Source organism: Boleophthalmus pectinirostris, unplaced genomic scaffold, assembly GCF_026225935.1.
Source record: "Boleophthalmus pectinirostris isolate CB_2022bp ecotype Guang Dong unplaced genomic scaffold, ASM2622593v1 HiC_scaffold_14, whole genome shotgun sequence".
In the NCBI taxonomy this organism is placed as follows: domain Eukaryota; kingdom Metazoa; phylum Chordata; class Actinopteri; order Gobiiformes; family Gobiidae; genus Boleophthalmus; species Boleophthalmus pectinirostris.
In genome coordinates, this window is record NW_026571047.1 from 28,440,350 (window position 1) to 28,449,851 (window position 9,502).

Consider the following 9,502-nt stretch of genomic DNA (forward strand, 5'->3'; position numbering starts at 1 on the left):
ATAAAAATCAGCTCAATTTTGATTCCAAAATCGTGCAGGCCCATATCAAACAAAAAGTGCTGTCCAAATACAAATTACAGCAAAATATTTTTAAGAACATCTCACTGACACGTTAACGCTTTGCCTGGAATGTTCCGCAGTGTGAAATTAAACGCAGGGACGACTTGAAGGTCAGATCTGTGGAGCGGCAAGAACACGCTCAAGAATCCATCCAAGAATATCAAAATCGAGACGCATTTTGAGTATTAAAAAACACAGCAATATAAAGTTAAAAGATAAAGTTTAATGCCATACGGTGGAACATTACAGCCCAAGCAATGACATCTCCGTGGAAACGATAAGGAAAAATTGCAAAGCGGACCTTGAAAATGCTTAACTTTGACTTTACTCGCGCTGTATTCATGTCTATCTCGGAGCGTTAGGGGAAAACAAAAATAATCGCTGAAGCATTTTTCACGTGGAGCTGTGCACTGTCCTATTTCACAAACATGGAGTCACTTGCCAAAGCATCTTGTTCATAAATAATTTGGTGCTGGAAAATCAAACACGTGTGAATAAAACAAAACAGCCCCGTGTATTTTGATGAGGAAGACTCGTACCAATAACGAAACTCAATTCTGAATCAAACGAGTTTATGGTTTTGACAAAGCGACTGAGAAAACAAAAGTAAAACACGACGAATAAAAACAAGTCGATTTGGTGTAATGTAGGTCAAATATACAGTGTAAGGACTGAACCAGGACTGAACCAGGACTGAACCAGGACTGAACCAGGACTGAACCAGGACTAACCAGGAAACCAGGACTGAACCAGGACTGAAACCAGGACTGAACCAGGACTGAACCAGGACTGAACCAGGACTGAAACTGAGGACTAAAACTAGGACTGAAACTAGGACTGAACTAGGACTAAACAGGACTGAACCAGGACTAAACCAGGACTAAACCAGGACTGAACCAGGACTGGAACCAGGACTGAACCAGGACTGAACCAGGACTGAACCAGGACTGAACCAGGACTGGACTAAACCAGGACTGAAACCAGGACTGAACCAGGACTGAACCAGGACTGAACCAGGACTGAACCAGGACTAACCAGGACTGAACCAGGACTAAACAGGACTGAACCAGGACTAAACCAGGACTGAAACCAGGACTGAAACCAGGACTAAACAGGACTAAACCAGGACTGAACCAGGACTGAACTAGGACTAAACCAGGACTGAACCAGGACTGAACCAGGACTGAACCAGGACTAAACCAGGACTGAACTAGGACTGAACTAGGACTAAACCAGGACTAAACCAGGACTAAAAAAGGACTAAACTAGAACTGAAGCAGGACTGAAGCAGGACTAAAGCAGGACTAAAGCAGGTCTACACCAGGACTAAATCAGGACTAAACTACGACTGAAGCAGGTCTAAACACGGTATAAACCGGGACTAAACTGGGACTAAAACGGGACTAAAATGGGACTAAACCAGGTCTGAACCAGGTCTGAACCAGGACTGAACCAGGACTAAAACAAGACTAAAACAAAACTAAAGCAGGACCGAACCAGGACTAAAACAGGACTAAAACAGGACTGAAACAGTACTGAAGCAGGACTGAAGCAGGACTAAACCAGGATTAAACCGGGACTGAAACGGGACTAAAACAGGACTAAAACGGAACTGAACTGGGACTGAATCAGGACTGAACAAAGACTAAACCAGGACTAAAGCAGGACTGAACCAGAACTAAAACAGGACTGAGAACAAAACTGTGTCGAGTTGGGCCCAGAGGTGCGCCCGCGTAGACTGTCAGGTGACCGCAGAAGAAAAGACCACCGCAGATCTGGTTTAGATTTGGTTTAGACCTGGTTCAGTCCTAGTTCAGACCTGCTTTAGACCTGAGATATTAACAAATCTTTTTAAGGTCAAATTACGGTCAGCCGGCCCCACAGGAAGCGTAAAAATGCTCTAAAATTACACAGTTTGGTATCAGTGGTTTGTGGTTTTTGCTTAGTTTCTGTTTTGTGCTGCAAAAAGTTTCGTTTGTGCTTTTATGGTTCTTCGCTATTAGTTATTTTCGGCCAACGGTGTCATCCCGCCCCCTTGAATATGTTAAAACGTGCTAAAAAAATGGCAAACTATTGTTGTAAACTGTTTTGTTTGTGCCGTTGATATTTTACTTTTTGCATTCATATTTTAAGTTATTATTTACATTTTGTCAATTCCTCTTTTTCACTGACCAAATTTCAAAACTTTTCCATGACCTAAAGTGAATTTCCCATGACTTTACGGCACTTTTACTTCTAAATATGAAATGTTAACTCTTTCCACTCACCTTATGGTTTGGTTTTATAGTTTACCATTCAAAATACTGTCAGTGCATTTATTGTCGTCTCTTTTAAACAAAAGGTGCAGACGTTCAGAAATAATCATAATAATAATTGAATAAAAAATAAAAAATATTTGAAATATCATGATATCGTATCGTAAAAAGTCTCTCAGTAACATCGTGGGCTGTCACAATATATCAAATCACAAGTTAATTTGCTTAAATGCAGGTTTTATAGTAGTAACAGCTAAAAAACATGGGGAACTACATATCCCATGATTCCTTTCAGCACAGACAACGTGAAGAAATACCGTATTTTCCGCACTATTAGGCGCTCTGGTTTATAAGGCGCACTGTCATTAAATGGTCTATTTTTGAACTTTTTTCACAAATAAACCGCACTGGACTTTAAAGGAAACACAACAGTGTGATGGGTGAGTGGTTTTGTTTGTTTGTTCGTTCACGGTGACTCTGGGCTTTGTTCAGTTGTGGCGTGTAGGGAGGTGCTGTCTGTCGCTGGATTGTCGGCGTGTTCGCAGTGACTCAGTTGTTCAGTCGTGTCTAGAAGCGGCACGTTGCGCTCGCTTTTTCGGTTCGTTCCTCCGTTCCGTTCCTCGTCGGCGTGGAGTGATGAGTGTGTCTGTGGGTGTTTGTCGCCGTCTGCTGCGTGTGTGTTTACGTGCGCTGCGGGTGGTGCGGCTTTGTAGTTTACTGAAGTCGTACTGGGACACTCGTGTGGATTCGTGTATTAGGGCAGTCTGGATTGTGTCGTTTTTTGACGGGGTTAGAGGCTTAAGAGCGCGTCTAATAGCCCGGAAAATATAGTATGTTTTTTTTTTTTTTACTTTAAGTGTTGGGATTATGACAGTACTGATTTTCATTGAGTCTTGTTAAGGTATTTTAAAAGTAATAAGTATCTTTTCTATAATAGCTTCTCCAAAATATCGCAATAAATATCAGACCGTGAGATTTGAATACAATCCCAACTAATAAGAACTTAACTTTGTAGTTGCAGTGAATGAGATATTAAAATTCCATGACTTTTCCAGGCTTGTAAAATTACCCTTTCAGTTTTAGTGACTTTACAGGGTTCCCACGGTCATGGAAATCCTGGAAAATGTTTTTAAAAATATGAACGATATTGCTCACATCTTAAGAACCATAACAGCTCACACGAAGCACAAGTGATAAACATCAAATTGTGCGGTTTTTGAGCATTTTGAAGCTTCCTGTGGGGCTCCCTGACACCGATTTGACCTATAAAAGAATCGTTAATATCTCAAGAACTAAAGCAGTAAAAACGAAACTTTCTGCACCACAAAACACCACAACCGACATAGTTTTTGTGTAAATTTGCATTTGATGGGGGACCAACTTCACGTCAACATTATTTAGTTAGTTCTAAACATCACGGTTTATTTCCGACACATTTGACATTTTCACTGTTTTGACGATTAAAAATGTTTGTGTTTTCATATGAACTTTGCACAAGAAGTCGTTTAACAAAGACTTTTATTGTTAGATTTTTAATGAGATGCGGGTACTGTGCAATTGTAGCTTATATTGTACAGGAAATTAAAAGTCTTTACGCTCTTTGTTAATTTGGGGCATTCAAAAAAAGGGGGTGGGGTTAAATAAGTAGTTACGTCCTCTCACATTTATTTTTGTTTGTTATTATAGAAAATAAATATTAACTTTTTGTTTTATATCTATGTATTTATGTTTTCTATGCATGTTCTATGCATTACTGTCAAAATAAACATTAATTCTTCCTTTTAGTATCAGAGCCATGACTTAGCCTTGAATTTTCATTGAATCATGTCAAACTGATTTGAAATATATCGTACTGAATCGAGATATGTATCGTATCGAAGTCTATGTATCGAGCTATGTATCGTATTGTGGCCTATGTATCGTATCGGAGCCTATGTATCGAGGTATGTTTCGTATGTACGTATGTATCGTATCGAGGCCTATGTATCGAGGTATGTATCGTATCGAGGCCCTATGTATCGAGGTATGTATCGTATCGTGGCCTATGTATCGTGTATCGAGGTATGTATCGTATCGTGGCCTGTATCGTATCGTATCGGTTCGTATGTATCGTATTGTGGCCTATGTATCGAGGTATGTATATCGTATTGTGGACCTATGTATCGAGGTATGTATCATATCGTGGCCTATGTATCGAGGTATGTAATCGTATCGTGGCCTATGTATCGAGAGGTATGTATCGTATCGAGGCCTATGTATCGTATCGTGGCCTATGTATCGAGGTATGTATCGTATCGAGGTATGTATCATATCGAGGCCTACGTATCGAGGTATGTATCGTATCGAGGTCTATGTATCAAAGTATGTATAATATCAGAGCCTACGTATCGTTCGTATGTATTGTATTGTGGTCTACGTATCGAGGTATGTATCGTACCGTGGACTATGTATCGAGGTATGTATCGTATCACGGCTAGTTATGGAGGTATGTTTCGTATCGAGGCTATGTATCAGGTTGTATCTTGTATCGTGGCCTATTGTATCGATGTACTGTACTAGTATCGAGGGGCTATGTATCAAGCTCTCCACCTGTCTCTCAGGAGCCAAGACAACAGGTCAGGACACATGCTGGTCTGTTGTTGTCACGTTGTCATCTCAGCTACTTTTCACTTCTGACATGTTAAATTTGCATATTAAACATTCCTGCCATTCTCTTGTAATTGCGTCGTCTTTTAAGTCTGAGTCAGTTCTCAAGCACTAAGTTGATGCTTTGTTGTGGGCTTGCATTTCTGTCCTCCTTTGACGTGAAATTGGCAACGTTTTTGACCTTCTTATCTCACCGTAAGTGCTCCCAACAAGTGCTTTGTTTTCTGCATTCTGTAGCTTATTTAACATATAACCAATTTGGCAGCTTTTATGCAGTTTATGCAGGTTCAGCATAATCCAATGGAGCCCAAATGACAGCCAGTGTTACAGAAGCTACAAATGCATCTTCTTGTTTGCTTACTTACGTAACACGATTCAATTGAAAATGTACTATGTCACTTGTAAGGTTAAGGCTACTTGCTTGTTTCTTTGCCTGGAAAGTTCCACAGTAGGGCATTAAACATGTCACCTTTGCATTTGTTCAATTGCAGGTGTTTAATAGCAAAAAATGTCGAATTCTTACCATGTGCAGGCCTGCTTCTTCATACACCTGACCATTAACCTGTCTACATTGTGATTACTGTGGAATAATAAAAGCAAAACAGTCATATTTCCATGGAGACAAGCAGGTTGTGGATCCTCTATCAGAAAAGTTACACAGTGCACCTTGAAACTACTACTATTTTTTTTTTTTTTTACTAAAAACACAGTTAAGATTATTATATTTTATATTTCAGATTTTTGCAAAAATGTTCAATCTCATTTTCCCAATTTCCCTTTTTTTTTTTAGGTTTAAAATGTCACCTTGTGAAAATCATGACATTTCACTTGAGAATTGCCTAACTGTTACTTCACAAAAATCCTCTAATGTGCACAAAAAAATGATTACCTGACAAATACAAATATAAGAAAACACTTTCATTTTGTTGAAATCATGTTTAAATTCTCAGAACGTCTTAGACTAACTAACTTTGTGACAGAATTCCCCCTAGTGTGTTGTCATCATTATATGTTTGAACTTTCTGTTTCCTGTAATTCTCTCCAAATATTCTTACATTTTTTGTCACAAACTGCTTCTGGATTGCTGTAGAGAATCATAAAAATAGGTCATACTCACTTTAAAAACAACAAAATTAAACATGGAAATAGTGGCCCCCGTTATATATTAGCCGCATTGTTTACCAAATCGCCATGGCGACCGTGGTGTTGTTCGCTCACAGCTGTGCCGTGAATTCAAACAGCCCATGTAATCCTTAATCATACAGGCAAACAATGCACCAACCATAGCACAAACATTACAGCTGACTGCCACTGTGTTTACAATTCAGTTTGTATCGAAACTTTTCAATGTTGCCTGATAAAAAACGACTTTCTATGATGTGAAATGGAATTAACTCTTCACACATGGGTACCCAACTCCAATGCATGTCATTTGATATGCACATGAAACCGCCTATAGCTATTGTAGCCGACTGCAAATTAACTCTGATGTGTAGCTTACATTACGTTACTTGTTTGTTGTTATTTGTTTATTTCGATTTTTATCTTAAGATTTTTTATGTAGTAGTAGCAGTAGCAAACATTAAAGTAGAAGTAGCAGTAGCAGAAGTAGTAGTAGTACTAGCATAAGTAGCAGTAACAGTAGCAGCAGTAGAAGCAGCAGTAGTAGCAGTAGTAGTAGCAGCATTATCAGAAGTAGTAGTAGCGATAATGTAGTAAGTCCCAGGTCATACGTGAGTCCACCATAGTATAAGCCTCGAAAATAGTTCGAAGAGAGCATTTAAGCAGTAAATGCTAGTAGGTATGGCAGACTAGTACTTCAGCTCAGAGCTAAGCAGAAGTAGCCATGTAGGTATAGGAGAGGGTGCAGGTCGGTAATAGCAGCCCATGCTAGCACCATAGGACGGTAATGTATGACTAGTAAGATGTAGTAGTGTAGTCGTGGCTACCGTATCGAGGTAGTAATGTTAAGAATTAGTTATACGAGTGCGCCTAACGAGCAGTAGCAGCAGTCACAGTATATGTCAGAGGGTACTGGTTATTTACTTCTTAGTACTTTCCACATATTCCGATTGCCTAATTCAATTTAACGTATCGGAGTTATGCTAATTGTTGAGCATTTTGGTGAGCTACGTCGCTGGCCCTCTATATCTCTCTCTCATATCTGAGGTGATCTTAGTAAATACTTAACTCGTACTAAAGTATTTTCTGCTTTTTGGGGGTTCATATTACCGTGGGCCTATGTATCCCGCCCGTTTAGTATACATTTACATTACTGTTTTGTCTTATCTGTATTAATTAATTTACGTGATTTGTTGAGAATTTACTTAATTTAACTTTCGGACACCTTTACTTGCTACTGTGTGTTGGTGCACCACATAATGTGCCCACGACTCACTAACACAGACTGTTATGTATCGTCGCATCCAATAACATGATTCCATCTGACAAAAAACGTAATCTAACGTTGTTTCTCGAGCATCGGGCACTCAACTGATCCATCATTAAATGTCAGAGCAACTAATACAATAATGCAGTTTGATGGCAAAATAACAGCGGACTGTGCAATATAACCACTCAAGATGGACGGACTAAACCCAGTATTATTAATTTGCAACATATGGATGTCGCGTGTCCACATGTACCACCAAATGATCTATGTGTGACCACAATTCTATTCAGAGAGACACAAAGTTGTTATTCAAAAAGCACACAGGTTGAGTACACAAATCGAGTAATCATCTACACCACTGAGGGATCTAATTACACGTCCACACAGCACTTAATCACACGCATCCCGGGTGGCGAAATCTTACACTAAGGAAAAGTGTCAGCATTAAGTGTAGCTATTCATCTTATCTTGGAACACACGTTCCACCAGAATATACGGATGCTTTGAGCCCAGAGGATGTTGTGTTCGTTTGTGCAGTAACTTTCAGCTAGGTTTAATTTAGCTATTGTAATTAGTAGGCAAGATCAAAATTAACTGACTACTCACCATAGCCATTACTCCTTCGCATAGCGCGGCCACCGGTGAACCTTCGCTCTCGCTAGTATAGAGAGTGAGAAGTGAAAGGTTGAAGCCCGGGGAGAAAAGTTTGCGCGGTTAGATTTTTTCCTTGAGAATAGCAATATAGAAGATCTTTAACTCAAATAGAATCTCTTTTTTTCCTATATTTTGTAGGACATACACAATCTATAACTTTGTCTGCCCAAATGACTGCTAAAAGCTCTCCTATTTTGACACAGAATCTCTCAGAAGATAGCACTTAACTACCACTCAAACTATTCATTCTCATTTGAGATGAGCTCTAAACAATAAGACCGCCTCAAAACGAAGACCATATGTTCACGCATTCATCTTAAAGGGTAATTTCCAAAGGATATTTTCAGGGCAATGTTAATTAGTATCACATATACTATTTTTCCAAAATTAACAAGAATCCTTGTACTTTAAATCTAAGTAGTTTAGTTTCGTGGCAGCAGACTATTGCTAGAAAAAAGACAAGAATAGGCTACTACTAGACCGATGGATCAACCCTTTGCTCTTCAGAGAAATCGATGTTGTGCTCTCAGTTAAAGCTATGTTCCTATTTTTATTATACGTATTTTTTATTGACGCAATTTGTGCTCCTCGGCTCTCGTCTCTATGGAGATACTGTAAATCAGTTTACCGCATACTGTGGAACATTATAAACGAAAGTAATAGCATCTCCATGGAGACAAACACCAGAAAAGTTACCTCGGGCAGCTTTATAGTCCACGTGTTCCAGTTTAGTTTGAACAAGGAATTACGAGTGTGTGAGTTTCTATCGGACTGTAATCCATCGTGAATCTTTATTGCATACTGTGGAACATTATATGAGCAAAAGCGATAACATCTCCATGGAGACAAACAAAAGAAAAGTTACGTAGTGCAGCTTTATAGTCCACGTGTTCCAGTCTAGTTTGAACAAGGCGTTACGAGAGTGAGTTTCTATTTTAGTGTAACAAATCGCAAACGTTTACTGCATATATATAAATAGATTAAAGTATAAATATCTCCATGGAGACGAGCACCAGTAAAGTTACGTAGTGCAGCTTTAGTTAACACGTTCCAGAGTAACAGGGTGTTTTAAGTCGGTGTGTTTGTGTTGTACAGTAACATATCCCGACTTTGTGGAGTTGAAAATAAACAAAACGACAGCACGAAAACAGATGAGGCCCGAGTCTGAACTGAGCCGCTGTACCAGGAGAGAGAGAGAAAGAGAAGAGGAGAGGAGAGAGGGATGAGAGAGAAAAGAGGGGAAGAGAGAAAGTAGAAAGAGGGGAGAAAGGAGAGGAGAGAGAGGAATAAAGAGAAGAGAGAAAGATGAGAGGAGAGAAAGAAGAGAGAGTAGAGGAAGAATAAAGAGAGGGGGGAGAGGGAGGAGAGACAAAACAAGGTAAGAGAGAAAGGAGGAAGAGGAGAGAGAGAAGAGAAAAAACAAGAGGGGAGAAAGGAGGAGAAAGAGAGGAGAGGAAAGAAAAGGATGATGATGAAGAGAAACTGAGAGCAGAGG

The 9,502-nt window shown here is 39.5% G+C and overlaps 1 protein-coding gene across 24 annotated transcripts in view; it reads right to left on the reverse strand.

Moving 5' to 3' along the window:
- The window catches only part of LOC110159519 (calcium/calmodulin-dependent protein kinase type II subunit gamma), a 207,204-nt gene that overhangs the window by 112,632 nt on the left and 85,070 nt on the right, over positions 1-9,502 (reverse strand). The gene's annotated exons all lie outside the window — the stretch shown is intronic.